At 47.2% G+C, this 19236-nt stretch overlaps 1 long non-coding RNA gene across 1 annotated transcript; it reads right to left on the minus strand.

The window, feature by feature from the left end:
- Positions 1 to 11849: 11849 nt before the first annotated feature.
- On the minus strand, positions 11850 to 15089 carry LOC134143736 (uncharacterized). Its single transcript, XR_009959177.1, has 2 exons — positions 14960 to 15089; positions 11850 to 12728 (listed from the first exon to the last, which is right to left on the minus strand). It is a non-coding gene; the product is annotated as an uncharacterized LOC134143736 (long non-coding RNA).
- Between the last annotated feature and the right edge of the window lie 4147 nt (positions 15090 to 19236).

Here is a 19236-nt window from a genome sequence, read left to right on the forward strand (position 1 = left end):
ATGTATTTCAAAAATATTTCCACAGTTTAACAGCTGAAGTTGATCTAGATATGAGTAGCATAACTCGTTATGTATGGTCAGGCTTCCCCATGGGGTTTTAGGAGAGGCAGGTAGGAATTTCTCTCTGGTTTCAACACATACAAGACCAAGGCTGCCCAAGAGTGAGAACGAGCTCTCCTCTCTGTTTGCCTTGGTTTTTCTCCCTTAATTAAGTGAAATCAGTAGGAAAGTCACTGGAAGATTCTGAGACTAAAGCAAGTGCCTGCTATAGATGTGGGGATGCTCAAACGGCGAGAGAAAAGCATGTAAAATGTCCTCGTTCTCAGGCAACGACCTGAGAAGGTTGCGTGGCATGAAAACAAGGGAGTTTTCTGGGAGAGTTTCTAGACTATCAGCTGCGATACACATCACCAAGAAAAGAGCTGCTTGACTCAGTGCGGCTGAATTCCCTGAATGCTTCAGAAGGATAAGGAATAAATCCTCTCCGAAATTCTGGAAGAGCTTCCAGGTTAATATACCTACCACTGGTTTTCAGTTTTAACTGCTGCACAATAATATGAAATCGCTCATTTACAGTTTTTAATTAACTTTGCATTTAGTAATTTGGAAATTCCTCAGCCACAACAGAATTTAGGGATGGCAAAAGCAGAGCACTGGGTATTTTGCGTGGCTGTGCTGCCATCTGACGGCCAGCCCTGGTGGCGTTATTCCTCGGAAGATGCTCACAGTGCCGCTTTACATTCGTATTTATAGAGATCAGGATAATAAGAACTGCATATATAAACTCCTCTGCCCCCCAGAAAAAGGAGGAAAAACAGGTGGCTACAGGGCCAGTGTAGTCACTTGCCCTGGATAGCCATAAAGCTTGAGAACATACCCATTTCTGTTTGAATTTCCAAAGACTGAAGAGAACAAGTCTCGTCTCGGTAAACGTGGGTGAGAACTTTTCCTAAGCAGTAAACGGCACAGTCCAGGGTTCCCAGGGACAGTTTTCTGCATTTCCCGGTTTTCTGCCTTTCCCAGTTTTCTGCATTTCCCAGCTACAAACTGAGAGATACTGCCTCTCTCAGAGTTCACTGTAATCTCCCCACCTTACTGAAGCACCATTAGTGACCTTCTACTTTTTCTAGTTTGTAGATCACTAAAGGTTTTCCAGATCCCTTTCTAAATTTCATACACAGGTGAATCTGTAAAATATATGGACTTGTTTTCAACAAGTGATCTTCTGTAGATCTTAATTTTTCCCTAGGTAGATGTTCTGCCCAATGCACTGAATGCCCTACCCAAAACCCATGATGCTTACAGTTGAGTCAGGACAGGTATGGCCTATATTGAGCACACACATTAATATGAAGTAACTGACAGGACTCTCCGTTACCTGAGAAGACCAGGGAATACTTTCCATTATAACTGGCCAGTAGAAGCAAAGAATCTCTCAGTCATATCCAAAAATCTGAATTCTATAGAGCAGAATGAAGTGTGAATTTGTGAGCCTGAGCACTGGGCCCCATTTCTCAAGGAACAGGAAGACAGTAGAGTGCAAATCACCCTGGGAAGTGGGCAGGGAAGCAGAGCTATGGAAATAATTCAGGGGTTGAGCTGAGTCATGCACCAACATGAATTATAGAGAGACCTCACAGAAGAGAAGAACCGGGACTGGGAGAGCCAAATGGGAGCTCTGAAGGAAGGAGTCCCATACCACTGTGTTAGTGAGCCCTTCCTTAACCCCACAGCCTTCCAGACCCACTCTGAGCTCCAGCAAAAGCCGGACAGGAGTCCTGTTTGTGAGGCTTTCCATGGTGTTATTGCCACAGGGATGAGATGGAGGGATGGAAGAGCAGAAATGTGAGGCAGAATGAATGGAAAAGGCAGGTAGCTTGAAATGGACTCCTGTACCAGCAGCTAACTGTAACTGGTCAGCATTCCTCTAAATCTCCGTGCTGAAACCACAGCAGCTAATGAGGCTGCTGGAATGATGACTCTGAGAAGATACTAAACACAGCACTGATGAGCTACAGGCATGCAGTAGGGAACTCATGAGCACCCCTGCTTATGGAACATGGAAAGTTGGTGGTTCCTAAAGGCAAGATATCAGCTTTAGGCCCTATCCTGATGGCACTTGCTCTGAGCATGCTAATGTCTGATTAGGTTTATCAGACTGAAGGCTGAGAGAGGATAAAGGTCCTAATCTAAAGAAAAGCAATCAAAGCAAGGAGTCTAAGGGCTATGAATACACTAACTATGAGCAGGAGTGTGGTATGAGGAGCTTGCTTATGGCAAAGGAGAAGGCTTCCTGTCGCCTGGCGGCAGCTGGAGCCAGAAATGGTAGGAGGACAGAGCCTGTTTGCAGGAAAAGCCTGGGGAGGTGGCAAAGCCCAGAGAAGGAGACTGGACAAAGTCTAAGGTCAAAATGAGGTTCCCAAGGGTCTTCCCATGGGGAGGTTCCCAGAATGATAAGCAGGATATCAGCACGCTCATATTTACCATGTGTTTCATGCTGAGTTCTCTGAAATGCACTAGACAGTCTTCTCCGAGGCATTAGACAACAGGACTCCAATATAAGTTTTTAAAATACAGCATTGCATATATTTAAGCCAATTGCATGACTCTGCCTACTGCTTTTGCAGGACTGGAGTCACTGTTTTGTGTTATGCTCCAAGGACTTACCACACCAGACAACATTCTGGCTTGCCAGTCAATGACCCTACGCCCAGTTGTCATTTTACAAAATAGAATGTGCACTTACACGTCTTCCCCTTTTTGCTGCTTCTTTAACCTTACAAGCCACTCCAAAGTTGAAGAGTAAAATATTAGTTTTTATTAAAAATAACAGAATATTAATAATTAATAGTAATAAATATCCAAACCCACTTTTCATGAAAAATTCACAGACATAGCCTGCTATATTACTCTTAGCATCTAGTTAAAGTGGTATGTTGGGGGGGGGTTTGTAAGAATTATGTGGGGATAAAGAGGCTGGGATAAACTTTTACAGGCTGAAATATGCAGAGAAAAATCACAAAAATCATGTTGCATGCCTGAGAGGACCGAAGCCACAGCATCACAGAATGATTCGTGTTGGAAGGAACCTGGGAAGGTCTCCAGCCCAACCTTCTGCTCAAAGCAGGTCAGCTCAGAGGTTACAGCTTTTTCTGGTCTGTTCTTACAACCTCCCAGTGGTAGGAACAACACAGAGTCCCTGGGCAATCTGCTCCAATGCTTAGTTAGCTTCATAAATGAATCAGTAATGAAGTAAATATTAATCAGGACAAGTAGGTATGTGATTTCAGAGCTGTTGCTATAACATATGATGTTGTTCTGTTTTCTATGAGTAGAATGAAATCATTCCCATCTTTTTACAGTGTGTTTTTAACCCTTGTATACATGCACAGAGGTCAAACTTCTTTAATATATTTATAGTGCTAACTTGTGGGTTTCAGATTATATTATCACAGTAGTTAGAAAGGCTGTATTTCACCTAAGCTTGCACACATACCTGGAACAGCTAAAGAAGGAATAGAATTTTCCCCTAGCGTTATTACTGTGTTTGAGAAATAATAAACGTATCTAGATCAAAATAGAAAATATTGGTCTGCAGCCCTCACATTTGTAGCTGTACTTTCTGCAGAATTCCCCAGCCAAGAAGAGTCAGGTTGAACTTACAGATGGTGACTAGACCTGTGCTCGCAGCCCAAGCAATAAATTAAATAATTGTTGTTGGTCAGTATCACCCTTTCTTTGGTTTCATGTTGTGCAAAAATATAAGTCTTTTTGAAAGCCATACTCTTTAGGGCTAAACTGGAAGACTTGTAACAGGGTGTCAGTTTAAACTGGAACATGCGTGTGCAAATCTGCTGTTGAGACCCAAAATGACGTCAAAGATGACGTATTCACTCCTTGTGCTTAGATGCAACTTGGTGGAGGTAGAAGGACACACATCAGCTTGAAGGTGTAGAAGATCATTGAAACCTACAGTGATGTCGGCTTCCAGACCACAGATTTTTTCTACCGTAGGAATATAGTATATTCTCTGCTGTGTGAGGAAGTCTTTCCAGCTGGTGGAGAGCAATTCTGTCTTGTTGTTTTTGTTGTCTTTTCATTTTCAAAGTGAGTTTCTAGTGCTAAAAATCATGATGAAAAGCAGAAAAATACGCTCATCATATGTTTTAAAGGTTTCTAAACCAGAAGGGAAAGAAAAAGAATTCAAGGCACATTTGTATTTTAATCTCATTATTTTTAAGCCAATCTCATGATATTTTGTAGCGTGATGCACCATATTTTATTGATGAGGGCTCTAGTAACCACTGAAAAGGGCATTTTTCCTGCGGTGCAGAAAACAACACATCAGCCAGATGTCATCCCAGGCTGCAAAATGAAGTAGCATGTAGGAGCGAGAAGACGCTTTCGTGGGAGCCACCTGACACCATGTCTGCTGGGCACTGGGCCAGCAAGCCAAAGCCCGGAGCAGAATTTTTCCTAGGTCTTACTCTATTCTCTGCTGTTCCTTTTTTAGCATGTGTATATGTCAGGATTTTAGAGACAAGACTCTAAACCTGTTGCCTGGTGTTTGTCCTCTCCTCTCCCCTGGATGACAGATGATTAATATCAGCAGAGGAATTTATTGAATGTAACAGGAAGCGGCAGGAAACTTTCCAAACTGAATGATCATTCCAACAGCTTGAGGGAGGAAATGCATTTATGAAAACGGAGTAGACCAGACCCCTGTACAGAAATCCACGGACGCAAATGAATTGCTGCAGTAGTAAGATGACCAGCACCATGGCACCTCCAAGCCCCCAAAGCCAGGCAACGCCAAGTCAGGGCCCAAAGAGACCAATCTGGAAAGAGCTGGGGGTCATCACAGAAGGGAGGGACAGAAAATCCGTGGGATCTGAGCACAGAGACCTAGGCCTTCACAGCCAGGGTTAAAGGAGAACTGTAGCAGCCGTGGTAACAGGAAGATTTATTTTTTCAGCATGCTACAGTGTATGAGATCAATATGATCCTTTCCTTGGGACTGGTGAGTCATTTTAGCTGGGAGAAGATAGTTATACACATTACTCAAGCCAGGTGCAGCGTCCCTCTCCATGCCCGGCTGTGTGGTCTCAGCGGCATGCAGAGACTAGTCCACCCTGTGGGCAGGCCATCTCCATCCAGAAGTGCCCAAGCATCCCGGCTATGTCCTCTTCATCGAGGCAGAAGCAGAGGAATTCTTCCACCAGTCTCAGGTTTCCAGCAGCTTCATCAAAGCACAAGCCAAAGCCACCGCCTGGCCTGGGCCATCTGACTGGCTAAAATCCCAGCCAAGCCGCAAAGGGTTCAGGGCCCCGGCCAGCTGACGCCCTCCCCTGGTGCTCTGCTGGGGGGAAGAGGAGCTCTGCCCGCCCCAGCCACAGCTCCCAGCGTCTGTGCGCTGCACAGGGAGCTCATTCAACCCACTCCATGGCCACACCGTCACCGGTGCCAAAATGCTGGGGGGTGCCAGTATGGGGACTGAAAGGGAGGCCCGCAGCGGGCTGGGCAGCTGTTACGCAGGACGGGGCGTCGGGAGGCTGCATGCAGAGTGACTGCGGTGCGCCCTGGTCCCGTGACACTGGGCAGGCTCTGAATGACTTACCCAGCGCTCGCACCGCACGCCCAAGGCACCCCAGCTGCATCAGGCTTGAAGGAGATATGCTGTAAGGTCCATCTCTGCGTGATCAGTACGTAGATCCACGTAGACCACAGCGGGCGACCCTGCCCAGCTCTGCAGGACGTGCTGAATGTGCCTAACGCTGCCTGGCCACAGCAGGATCACTCATTTATCTGTGGGAAGGGCAGCTCTAGCTAGGGCAACAGCATTTGCATGTTTACGTCTGTCTGCAGCTTCCCAGACTTGCTCTGGGGTACTCAGGCCTGTATCCTAACAGCAGTCAGTCCTCCAGGGCCGGGGGTGAGTCAGACGCAGGTGAGTCAGCTGGAAATGCTATCTGGGAAGGGAAGAGAGATAACTTTAACTGCAGAGATTTCTAATCTGACAACAAAGCCTTCCACACACTTCAAAGCTGAGGCTATTCAGCAAGACAAATATGGCAAGAATGTGTAAGTAGGAGGGTCATCCATCAGAGTCCCTTTCAAGTTCCAAAGCGAGATCAGCGAGATCGTTTCCTCCAACAAACCAAAGTTTAGGCCTTGATCAAGACATTTCTGAGCAAAATGGTATGTGCATGCAGGCAGTATATCACACACAAAACCCAGACAACCTCGACAGATGGGCTTTAGCAAATCTGCTGCTGCTGTTCAAGGAATTCTCGCCCTTAGCTGCTCACCCCACCTTGCTGCCAGCGTTAGCAGATGAGGTGGGACGCTTACATGTAAGGACTAGTGATTGCCCTAAACCCTGAGTAAGGTGAGGACCTGGCGCATGGGTTTCATTCTATGGACTCTTCTGAGTCTTCACAGTTCTGCAGAAGACTTGGAAGGAGTGAAGAGAGGAATCACAGCTGGGGAAAAGTAACTTCAACCCAAGGAGGACAACTACCAGAGTTCATTTGACAGTGTCCTCCAAGTAGTTCGCAAACTATTCTGGCTTTCAGCTGTCCTAAAACGTTATGCAAATGTAGGATTATTAGGTTTCTAAGTAGAATTAGTTTTATATGAAAGTAAAGCCAGTTTTAGCTGATTCTTCCTGAACAAGAAAGAGTTGCAGATTCAAGGTATATAGTGCTTGTTATAGAAAATTATTTATTTATGCATAGATACCAAAGAGATTACTTAAATGCTATAGAGCCAGGAGAAATAAATTCATCTCAGTGTGAAAAATACGCCCTGCACCAAAACCGATCTTTATCTCCCTGAGCTCTGAATCCCCTCAGTTTTGATTTTATAGCTATTTGATTTCAGGCCGAGGAATTCCAGACTCACGAGAAACAGGGAAGTGAGTCCCAGGGAGCAAATATTACGCCTCTGTTTTCCAGCTGGATACGAGAGCAGTGCAAACCCTCACGCTCTGCACGGCGTCCTGGAACAGCTCGGCACCGAGATAAACTCGGGTATGCTGAAAAATAGCTCAGGCTTCAAATGGCATCTGCTGCAGCATCCACGGTCACATTTTCACACCATCTGCTTCTTTCAGAATAAATGACTGTGTTCTCCAGGTGTGCAATCAGATGTAAATGGGGAGTTTAAGACACATATCCTCCTAGCTTTTGCTAGTCTCACCAGGGAATCAAAGCCCTGTTTTAAACCTTGGAAAGAGAAACACTGAAAAAAAAAAACACTAAAAAGCACAGAGGAAACAACCCAGAATTGTGCTGGATTTGGCCTCATTGATTTTAAGGTTGCAGACACCCCACATGGAAGTTACAGAAGATGCTGCCCCCCCCCATTGCCACCCCTTGGGCTTGCATCCATGTTCTGCCAGCGCTTGGCTCGTGGTGAATTGGTCACAGCGGGGTGTTTGCAAGGAGCTGGTGGAACCTGCCAGCTGGCGACCCCCAGCACAGGCCATCCCTGGCACTGGGGCAGCACTGGATGAACCATGGGGGTCACATCTTCAATGGGCACTGAAAGGAAACACCGCAGATGGAGCAGCACTGCCCCGTGCCCTCCGGCCAGCTGCATCCTGCTCCCTGAGCACTCAGAAATGGGGAGCAGCATCATTGGATCTGAGCAAGCTGGCAAGGGAGCAAGGATGAGCTGCTGACGGAGGCCTGGAGGCAGCTGCTGAGTCCCAAAGCTGAGATCTGTCTGCAGCCTGACAGCTCTTCCCCTCCCTGAGTCTGTTTTCCCTTTAAGACATTTTTGTGTTCGACCAAACTGAGGTCTATATTTATTCCGTGTGGCCCACCTGACCCACTGTGTCTTCCTGCAGGTGACAGGTCCTGTAATGCATAGCTTACAGCCTAAGAGAGGCTGCAGATGCCCCAGACCAGACGAAGCCTGCGCGTCTCTCTCTGCATGATTTTTCCCATGACTGGCCAGCTCACTCGGTGGCTTTGGGCACCTTCCCTGCCTTGTGGCAATACAAGCTTCTCCAGACTGGCTGGACAGGCTCCACGGGCTTTCCTGGGAGTCTGGATCATCGTCATGAGTCCCAGGGCTGTGCAAAGGCAAAGGGAGCAAACGGAGCTGCTGCTGCCCGGGACACCAGTGCTGGTCTGCAAAGCTGGGAAAGCAAAGTGGGAGGCGGCAGCATCCAGAAGGAAGCCCGGAGGAAGGGAGTGCACCAGCCAACACAGCTTGCAACATCTCTGTGGAGGACACCTCATTTTCTCAGCCTTTCCCACATGCCTCCTGCTGTCACTAGTCTGTGCAATTCCACAAATTGCAAGGGGTTGGGGATTTTTTCTTCTAGATGAATATGAGGGAGGCAGGCGCCCCACTCCAAGCCTGTGCATTCCCCGGGCTGGGACTATCCTTGCTGATGGAGGCCAGCTGCTCACTCAGTGCACGTGGAGCAACACGGCTGCCCACTAACGCTGCTGCTGAGCAGCGGACAGAAGTACACTAGTGCACCCCAGAAAATAAACTGGCGTTGAAGGAAAGGAGAATGCAAGAGGAATGTGGCATATGAACCCCAGAGGCAGTGGCTAGGAGGGCAGGCTGGATTATCTCCCAGTGCCCGGAGCACAGCCCTTACTATCTTCCTGCGACGTTCGGCACTTTAGCAGACACCAAATCAAAGCAGGATTTAGGCTGCATCCCACCAGGAACTGGCTACGAACGGCAAGGTAAAAATCAGACGTGGCAGCCTCAGCTTCTCGGTTAAAGCACTGAGAGGGGTTTCTTTATACCTAATCCACTGATAAGGAAGAGAGAGGTGGAGCGGGACAGCGCAGCTGGAAAGCGTGTAATGGGCAGTGACAGGCTCCGAAGTCACACGCGTGGTTCTTCACCTGCCAACGCTGCCCCCTTCCAAAGCCGCTGCTTCAGCATGCCGGGCTTCTGCTAACTGAAGGTGTCTTAGATGCAAGTGAGGAAAACCACACGGAAGTCCCTCACGGCTCCAGATAAAATTTTGAGTATATAGAAGTGAAATGTCACTGAGGCCAAGGGAATCGCTCTGTTCCTCCCTTCTCCACCGCCAGCCGCTGCAAGCCCCGAGCTCAGCCGTACCTTGCGAGGGGTTTAGCGCCGAGCGTAACGTAATGCGCTGCTGCAACCCCGCGTCAGCGGCTCGGTGCCCCCCGCGCGGGGGCCGCTGGCATGGCCGGCGGGAAGCGGAGCCCGGGTGGGACGCGGGGCCCGGTTCCTGTCCTGGCCCCGTGATTTCTGCAAGGTTTTTCAGTAAAACTCTGTACAAGATGGGTTGGGCCGTTTTATCAGGCTTGCACCGGGCTCTTTGGCTTTGGGCAGGGAGGTCCTCCAGAGCGCGGCGGGGGCGCGAAGCCCTCTGCTCCCCGAGCGAGCAGCCTGGCTGGCCCAAGGGCTCGGCCCCACTGCCGCAGGGAGGGCAACGGCGCCTTCTCCCTGCTGAAGGACATTGGTTTCACTGAAGCAATGGCTCTTGGACCTTGACTGGTGACGGGCAGTGCAGATGGTGCACCTCGAGCTCGCTGGGTTGCCTGCGTGACAAGAGCAAGCGATGAAAGACTCCAAGCTCACGAACAGAAGTGATTTGCTTCTCTCTCAACCGTCCCTAAGAAAAAAAGTGGAGCGATCCTTCTCACAGCAACAAATAACAACCTTTTCCCACCGCCACCAACAGATGCATTAAACTGGGGCTGATTTGTTTCTTCAGCAAGATTGCAAAATAATTCTTTTTTCAGACCTTTTGGTTCCCCCAGGAGATCCCTCAGGAACTGCTGCCCTCTCCCCGAACCTCCCACAGCACATGCCTCACCACGGCCTGGGCAAGCCTGGATTGCTAGCGCCAGCGCTCAGCAACGTCCAGCTTATTCTTCTGCAAACAACGGGAACGGGAAGGTGCTTGAGACTTTCTAACCAGACTTTGCTTCTGCAGCCTTTCTCCTCCTGGCTTCCCATTTTAGGCTGAACAACTCTTGCTAAGTGAACAGGAAATAACAGCTCCTTCCTGCTATGCAGCCCTACCCTCCCGGCCCGGGACTGCTCGCCGTCTCCCAGGACGGCTTGGGCACCGGCCAGCGCTTGTGCTGGCTGGCAGTCCCCTTCGGAGCCAGCCTGACTCACCTGTTGCTCTTAAAGCTCAGAAAAAGATTGGTTCAGATTATCTCAGCCAAATCCCGGTTAACTGCTGCTGAACAGCAGCTCTGTGAAAGTTGAGATGGATAAAGCTTGTCCGTTCAGTGTTGACTTTTCTAAATCTCCTACATTTCACATGCCCGCTCAGATATCCTGGAGATTTTACGTGACTCACGACAGTGCACAGCAGAAATAATGATGTCAGTCTGGGACATTTTTAGATGCAGTCTCTTGGGGGAAAAACCCTAGCTTTTAAGGATGACATTGTTATGAGCTTGTTTTTTCACTTGAGTGCCCCAGGCATTCTCAAATCATCTGTGTTTATCCTATCTGATTGATGGTGCCCTCTGCGCATGGGGAAAACAGAGCTGAAGACAACATTCAGACAGAAGTTAAGTCATTCGGTTAGGTACATAGCACTGTGTTCAGGAACGAAGAGGATTACTTGATGCGTGGCACGAATGGGATAGCCAAGCAGGTTTTGACCACGTTAGGTTTCACAGGAGCTCAGGCACTCGGGAAGATGTGCAGAACTGGAGGGCATTTCCCACAGCTGGGAGAAAGGAAGGTGCTGTGCTCAAAGAGCTTTAGCTTGAAGGGAAATGTGACAGTGCAGCAAAGAAACTGAGGAGGGCTCCAATTATTTCTAGACAGAAAAAAAAAAATCAACCTCAAATATTTGCAGGGAAGAGAGGAAAGGGAAGTGAAAAGGGCACTGAGAGAAGGGAGAGGGAGTGAAAGCTCAGACCGCAGAGGATGAGAGGGTTAGTCAGCATGGGCAAGGGGATTTGGGGAGGGATGAGGACAGGACTATGGGGGCAGAAGAGCTTCTGAACCTCCACACCAATTCTACTGTGTGTGTGCCATAACCAAAGATCCCTGCTTTCTGTCCCTATGCAAGATCCGCAAAACCGCGTGCCCTCAGGGAAAAGAGCAGAGTCTGAGCCGCATCCCTTCCCACGGTCCAGCTCTTCGGGCCCCACAGCCTTGCTCTGCCTCCCTGCTGCAAACTGGATACGGCTCCTCCTGGCACTTACAACCCTCTTCTGGCCACCCACGTGGGAGAGCCATTTTCTGGGCTTTTCCCTGCCCAAGGTAACCTGTCCTGAGGACACTAGAGGTCCTTCTCCTGTTTTGCCCATAAGCTGCCACCTGAGAGTTTGGCTTTCTGCCTGGGCAGCTGCAAAGAATTAGCCCTACTGAGGCTCAGTCACACAGCAGAGGAGCACAGAAAAGATTTTTTTTTTTTTTTTTTTTTTTTTTTTTGCCATTAAATCCTCTCAGACTTTAAGAAATTCCTGAATTAAAGCCTTAAGAGGAAGTGTTGAAATTGACTGTAGGGTCAGTGCTGCCTGTAGCAATTTTGGTTTTACTGGTGCAGGTTTTTATTACTTTATCAGTATCTTGAGAGGCTCTATTTTTTATCCTTTCCTGGCTTTCCCAGGTCTTTGGGATATCTTTGCCATTTCACATTAATTTAAACAATTTTCCCCAAGACCTCAAAGGGTCTTTTTGCATTACCCAGGGCTCCAGGTATTCTTTCAAAGGAAGAACTGCTTGCTCCAAGTGGTTTTGCTCATTCTCAAGTGCATCTGTTGTCCTACTGTCAGCCTGAGCAATGTTTTGCATGTAAAACTTTTCTTTCTTCTTCACTTTCTGGTTGTACATGTATTCATATATTTTAAGTGTTCGTTTAGATGTAAGCATTTTAGAAAGTAAAGTTCCCATTCATCCTGTGATCACTGGTCTTTTTCTTTCACAGTGCTTCGCAGAGCTGTAACAATTCAACACTGGCCTTAAAAAATTTTAAGGTGTCCGAACACTCAGGAGCTCTAGAAAAGAGAGCGCCTTACCAAGCATTCCCAGCTCAAAGGAGAGGCTTCTTAAATAACTCTTTGTTTTCATTACTCTTAAAAACACAGCAGGAGAGTGTTCCAGCCTGCCATACGCTCCAAGACAGGATCAGCTATGCACTGCAGATACATGAACCTCTTAGCCAGTTTTAGCAAGAATAATTACTTTCTAATGACAAAGTTAGAGACTTTCTCTCTGGAGAAAGTGCTAGACTATTTATTCCTTGTCCTGTTCCTGATCATCTCTAGCAGTTTCATGCTCATTTCTAGAGTGCACTAGGACTAGTTCGAGGTGGACTGAATTATACCTACATGCAACAAGTTTGATTTAATGCCCAGCAGAACTGATAAAACCTGGGAAAGGAAACTTACTTCTGCACAGAGGCAAGTGCAACCTTTCCTAGTTCTTCTGCTGTCCTGCTGCATCCAGAGCGACATGGACACATCCACCCGTCAGCCTGCCAGGGCTGGTGCGGGAAATCACCCCCCAGGTGGCAGGCCTTACTTTCACCCCAGGCTGTTCTCCTCCTCCCTCTGGGGCCTTCCCAGGCTGGGCTAACCCCAACACTAATCTGGCTCCAGAGACCACCACCACTATTAATACTACTGAATAAAACCAAAGCAGATGTAGCAGGGAGCAGGCCAGGTGGGGAGAAGCGCACGTCCCTGCAGTGCCACGGGGAAAGGCTGTGCCGTCCTCCAGGCAACCGCATCCAGCCAGGTGCAAATGATCTACAAACAGAAAACGGAAAATCCTTTACAGGAGCTGGCCGCTTTACAGGAAATACACTACGGCACAACTGCTCCATGGCAAAAGGCTTGCCTTCACCAAAGCTCCACGGTTCCTTACCAAACCTGTCAGCCTGAAAGAACTGGAAATAGTAAGAACTGTAAATAATTCAGCCTGAAAATCTCCTCCTTAAATCTCTTGGCCCTGCTTTTATCCATGGCAGGGAATCGCGAGACATACGCAGCTGAGCGGGAACCAACACGAAGGACCTTACATCGAGGAGAGGCGCTGGCACCTCGCGGGAGCCGGGGCCCCAGGAGGGTTTCCAGCATTGCATCCCGGCTCACGGGCAGCTGGGACGTGCCCCGTTTCCGATGGCCCGGGTGAAGGAGAGCTCGCGCCGGATGGGACTGTGCCAGGGGTGCCTGGCTCGAGCAGGCCGTGCGGGGCCGTTCCCCGGGAGGTTGTTTGCGTTGATCACCTCTGAACAAAGGTGCCAGCAGCTGGGCTCAGGCCAGCGCGGCCTGTTGGAGAACGTCCCCCCGCCCCGAGAGGCTGCGGTTACGCACCGCGGGAAAGCACGGCGAGACGCCGGCCTTCCCACCAAACATCTGCCTTCGCCCTCTGCTCTCCGCGGTTTAATTAAAGCGTTTTGCACACAGCTTGCTTTTCTACTCCGTCAGCTTTGCGCTCTAGAAACTCCTTTGGCTCAAAGCTCTTGCCTTAGGAGTGCAACCATTTCAGCTGCTTGCTTGGCCATCAGGCAAGCTTTCCTTTTCCCCTCCCCCCCTTCTTTCTCTTTTCACAAGCTCGAACAGGCTTAACCCACAAAATCCCATTAACGAAGTTGTGCGTTCGTAGCAAGCCCAGCTCTTTCACAACCCTAGCCAGGACTTTATCTTTTCAATCGTCCTATTTTCTGATGGGGCTGCTGTACCTGCCCACAAGAGCGTTCATTTGCACAAGCAATGCTGCTCCTCAACAGCCTTTTTAGTCCTGCCTCAAAGCAGCTGCTGCAAGTGCACAGCTGAGACACATCAACGTGGGGTTTGCCCCTGGCAAGTGGCTCGTGTGCCTACGTGACTCATTTATCGAGACAGAGTAAAAGCTGAAATGTAGCCACTCAGTTGCCAGCTAGTAACACAGAAATATGCTTAATAACTGTTTTTCACCATTCTAGCCTGTAGCTTGTTGCTACCAGCAGATGGAGACAGGGCAGTGAGTGTCTCCCAGCTCCTTTGAGAGGTTTCCCCTCTCTCTGAGAAGGTCTTTGGAGAGGGGCTTCCTTTAGAAACATTAATTCATATTCCTGCATTTTGCTATTGATCTGACTTCTGTGATGGTTGTCTCGGTTCCTCACACCTTCCCCACCACTACCTTGCGGTGCCAAGATAACTAGGACCCAGAGAGATACCTGGATACTGGAGAGGCTCAGCTCCAGTGCAAGAGCAGACTGGAAAAGACTGAATAAAGACTGGAATACCTGAGTCCCTCTGGGGCAGGAGGAGTGCTGAAGGAGCTGCCTGTCCTGTCCCTCACAGCTCTTACCCACACACTGTGTATACAAATTGAAATTAACTGTGTAGCTCTGTGTATACAGGTGAAAATTAACTTATTAACGTCAATTAAGCTTGTCTGAGACCGTTCTCCAGCCCTGAATGTCCCCCACCCATCCCACTGAAGTCTCATAGCCTCCCAAGCGACGTGGCTTCGCCCAGACTGCCCACCGGGAATGACACCAGGCACGCGCTGACTCCTTCATCCCCAGCGAGTGTTGCTCCGGAGAGACTGTTCACCCCAGGCCAAAACCAGCTGGGAACCACTGTAACAGTATAGACAGTCTAGCTCTGCTGCCCCAGCAAGTTCCTTAACGCTCTCTGGTTAACTGCTGCTGGTGCAGGACATTTGATTTCCCAGATTTTCACCCCTCCAGACCAGGAATCCTAAATCTAACCCTGAATGCAGTGGCAGGTACCCTGTTAGCTCACTGTCCCCAACACAGTAATTCCCACGGCCGGTAAAATACTTGCGGATTTCTCAGAACAACTTTGTTTCTGAGAAAGCCAGTTCAATCAGTCACCACGGCCAAGTTTACCTTCCCATAAGCTACTTTTTTTGTCTGTAAAACAGCCCATGTAGCTTTCTCCATGTTTGGGACAAAAGAGGTTCAGAGCTGACGTATGAAGTATGTTATTAACTTACATTCTGTTTTGTTTCTACAGAAACCACTTACCAGGAATGCAAACCTGCCAGAGCAGATCAGACACCGGTCCGTCTCGCCCAGCGTTTTGCGGGCTCTGCTCAGTCTCTTTGGCAGCCCTCTGTGCACGTGACTTCGCTTTCAGAAGAGGGACTATCTAACCCTGCAGACAGCAGTTACCCATAAGGAAAAGTCTGTTCTTTATTAAGGTTTTATTTATGCTTTGCAGTAAGGTGTAAATATTGGTAGGTGCACCTACAAGCAAAATCCTCCAAGCTAGCTATTTCTATTTTACTACTAACAATAGCAGATGCCTTCAGAGCACTGAATGCTGACAAACTGAAACGCTTAAGCTTGTTTTAACAATGCATTAAATTATTAATTTTTATGACAGCTAATCAGTTATGATGAATGTTGAAGGCACTGCTCGAAGAGTTTGATATTAAAAAAATAGTCAAATAATGTAAGAGCTGAGTTCACTGTCTCATAGTTGTGTAGTTACATGCTACAGCATAGTACACATACACATCTGTATGTTTGTATATATATAATTGTATATTATAGCGCTACAGCATAGTTGTATACGAAACAGTATATCAGTATTAAACATGCTTTTTATATAGAAATGATTACACAGGTATAAAACCAAAGGCAATTAAGGTCACTGAAAGAGCCCCAAGTTCTCCCTTGCCTTCTTCCAGCTTTCCCTCCTGTGTGCTGTATTTTGCACAGGGCTGAGACATTTTGCTGAAAAACTTCTCAGGGATTTTAATAATCAGGTTTAATTTTTAATAAGGATGCTAAGAAGTTTGTTAAATGCTATGGGCAGGCAACCTGATGGCATGAAATCTAAGAAAATACATACAAACCAAATACCTCCTGATATTACAGAGGGTGGAGAAGAGTGATTTTCAGCAGGATTAGGGCAAAAATCCAATTATTAAGAAGAGCACCAAATGACTAACATTGATTTACTGTCTTGGTGTGTTGCAGTTAGGTTTCCTCCTGTTATTTATGGTTATGACATGCTGTCAGGAGCCGAGTAGTTTGAAAATGGATGGTTTGGAAGAACGGAGGAGGATGACACCTTTAACTATCCTGGAAACTCCTTGTCACCAGATATTGAGATTAAAGATCCAAAACGCTATTGGATAGGTAAGTGAGTAACGAGAATGTTTGGCATTTTTTAGACGGATTAAAAAATTGCAAGAAATAGAAAGCATTATGCTTCAGAGCCAAGTCCCTGACAAAGTCCTAAGTTATAACCAGAAATCAAGATTATTTCATATTTGTCCCCTAGGGAGCTTCTTAAACCTTCTTCTGAAACAGCTGGTGCTGGCTGCTCTAAAAACAGGATACTGTAATCCCATGCATTTGGCTGGGTTTTAAACTCCCTTTGAGATTATGGGAACTCCTGTGAACTGAATGAACAAATCCCCATCTATTATTTAAGGCAAACAATATCCTAGATCAAAATGCAGGAAGCTCAGACTGTTTTCTGTCAAAAAAGCGGTGGACCCCAGGACAAGGGGACACCATTCTGCCAGATATGGCTGTGGAAACCTTGTGGTTTTTATCTGCACAAAACACATTTAGCCTTGATCCATCTTTGAAGGAAAAATGTGCATTTGCTCTGCTGCTGCAGGAGTAAACAGGATTGACTGACCGACTGAGCTAATTAAGCACCATGGTTTCAAATAGGTGTTTTTCCACGTTTGGGATTCAGTGTTAAGGAGGTCATTTAGCAACTGGCAATGTCATGAATAGAGAGGATAAAGAGGTCAGTCCAGCAGCCGGGAAGGCAGTATCTTCTCCTGACAGTAGATCAACCAAGAAAACAGTGACACAAGGTGAGGACACATTGCTCTCTTAAACGTACAGATGAATCTGAATCGCAGTTCAATATGGCCAGTGCAATGCTGTTAGCAGAACCACCTGACCCCACTATTTTAGAAATTCAGATGAATTAAGATCATGTAGCCTCGGAGAGGAAAGGCCAAAGAAAAATACATTTACAATAACACGTGTAGTATTTTGTGGGCAATTTTGCCGAGTTAGTTGAACCGTAAAGGGGTAAATCCTGGTAATTGTGTCAACCAATCCCACCCACAGATTTTGGTGCTGTTGCAGTCTGCTTAGCACTCTTCCCAAGGCACTTGGGATGCCCTCTTGCTGGCTCGCTATTCGAATCTTCTGCTTGTAGCTTTGTGTCACGTACCAGAGCATCCATTTTAGGCCTCAAATGTTAGTTTATCCTATAGGGCTTTTTCCCTTCAGCTTTTCATGCAAGATTTTACAATTACGATGGCATTCTAGCACTGCAGTGAAATCATCTGTAAGTCTTTGGGAGAAATTAAAGTCTTTACATCTTGCTGCATGCAGCAGTATTACTTTCATGGTTTCTAAACTTCTTTCCTCTAACTTCTAGCTCTACTGTCCCAAATGGTGAAATACTACCATTCACTTAAACCTTTAGCTTTAGAAGGCTAACTTGCACCATCGGAGAAGCTCTAGCCTTATGCGTTGTTGGCTGATGAATCCTGCTGTAATTTAGCTCCTTATCATCTGTCTGATCTGATTAAACCCTGTGTCTTGTTTACACTGTATTGGAGAGCAGGCCTAATGTGACGCCTTTATAACTCAATTGCCTATCAGATGAGATTTATTTAGCAGTACTGCTTCTCCTCCCTTGCCTGAGAAACACACTCCCCACATAAATTGGATCTACCTGGATTGGACTGAAATGGTAACAAATGTTGGCATGTACTTTCTCTCAATTTAATGGTAAATGTCACAGAAAAATAAGTTCTTAGATAACTGCTTTTTCTCACCATTAACTTCTTGTTAGAATAAGAGAAAAAGTAGCTTAACATTTTTTAGCAAGCTGTTCAAACTCTCTAGATTTGTGTTACAAGGCCTGAAACAGTTCTATCTAACCTACTGTTACAATACCTGAACGGTACCCTGTCGCCTCTCTTGTCAGGTATGACATGAGAAAGTTAGTGCTCTTCAGAAGTGTGTCTTTGCTGAATTTAAACTTTCCTCAAAGTCCAGTTAACAAACACAGCATTCTTACAGTGTTATTCCAGTAGGAGAGCTGATAAAGTACATCCACTGAGCAGCTTAGGTGGAGCTCAGACAACAAATTATCACCTAAATTGAAAATTCCCCTAAACCTTCTCAGCCAGTCATTTCCCACACCTGCAATGGGCCAACTGCATGCAACTGCTTGTGGTGTTGTGCTGTAAATCAGAACAGTTCTGGGGAACAGGTAGAGGAATTTCCTAGTGAGGACCAGATGTCCCAGCAGTGCTGGAGGCTGCTGCTGCTGCTGGGTCTCTGCCGGCTTGCTTTGAAAAAGAAGTGACAGTGGATGAGATCTACAGCTTGGCGCTGAGGTGGCTGCCTTCTTCTCCTGCTACCTGCTCCGTGGCGCATACCCTGTCCCTGCTGTCGCATGGGAGAGGGAGGAAGGAAGGGCTCTCCTATGTGTGAGGTGGAGCAGGCAAGCGAAGCGCTGCCCTGTGTGCCCTGTGTGCTCAGGGGCTTGCTGTGGTACTGAGTAACATCTGCAGGTGCCTGCAGGAAGACCTGTGCCAGGGCTTCACCAGAAAAAAAAGAGGTTGGATGTGTGTCCTGTGCTTGCCTCAATCAGTGTGCATAGTTGCAATTGTGTGGCAAAATCATGCCGTTATATATGCAAAATGATATTTAAAGTCACCTAAATGCTATCTGGGGCAAACAGCCACAAAGAACCAGTATTTTTCTTTTTTTATCAACCTAGGAGTTGGTCTTATAGTATGCAGGCAGAATAGTTCAAAGGTTTGCTACTGCTGAGTAGTCTCTCAGGGTAACGTCTTAAAAAACACTTAATGCCTTAGCCAACACTTCCATTTCTGCAGCTAACAGCATCTGCCATTCTTGGACTTAACCTTGGATTTAACTAATCCCAGAGGACCTCTTTCACCTGGGTTGGTCAGGGGCTCATAACAAATTAGGACATAAACTTACACATCTGGCTTCACAGTGGGACACTTAAATCACTCTGCTCCCCCTTCTCCCATATGCAGGAGTGTGTGTTCAAAATGCCAGCAGAGGGACTCACACACTCTTTATGTGTTTTATCTTGTTCAGGAGACTGAAAAGCAGACAACCAATAGAGCAGATACTCCAGATAAGCAACAATTTCCTGTTCCACATGAAAGCCGTCCTTCAGGCACCGGCTGCAGACCACTTCTCCAACCTAAGACTTGCCATGTGCCCATTCTAGCAAGGGGCCGTAGCTGGGACGATGCCTCTGCCATATGCTG

This window comes from Rhea pennata, chromosome 1 (assembly GCF_028389875.1).
Source record: "Rhea pennata isolate bPtePen1 chromosome 1, bPtePen1.pri, whole genome shotgun sequence".
NCBI lineage: Eukaryota > Metazoa > Chordata > Aves > Rheiformes > Rheidae > Rhea > Rhea pennata.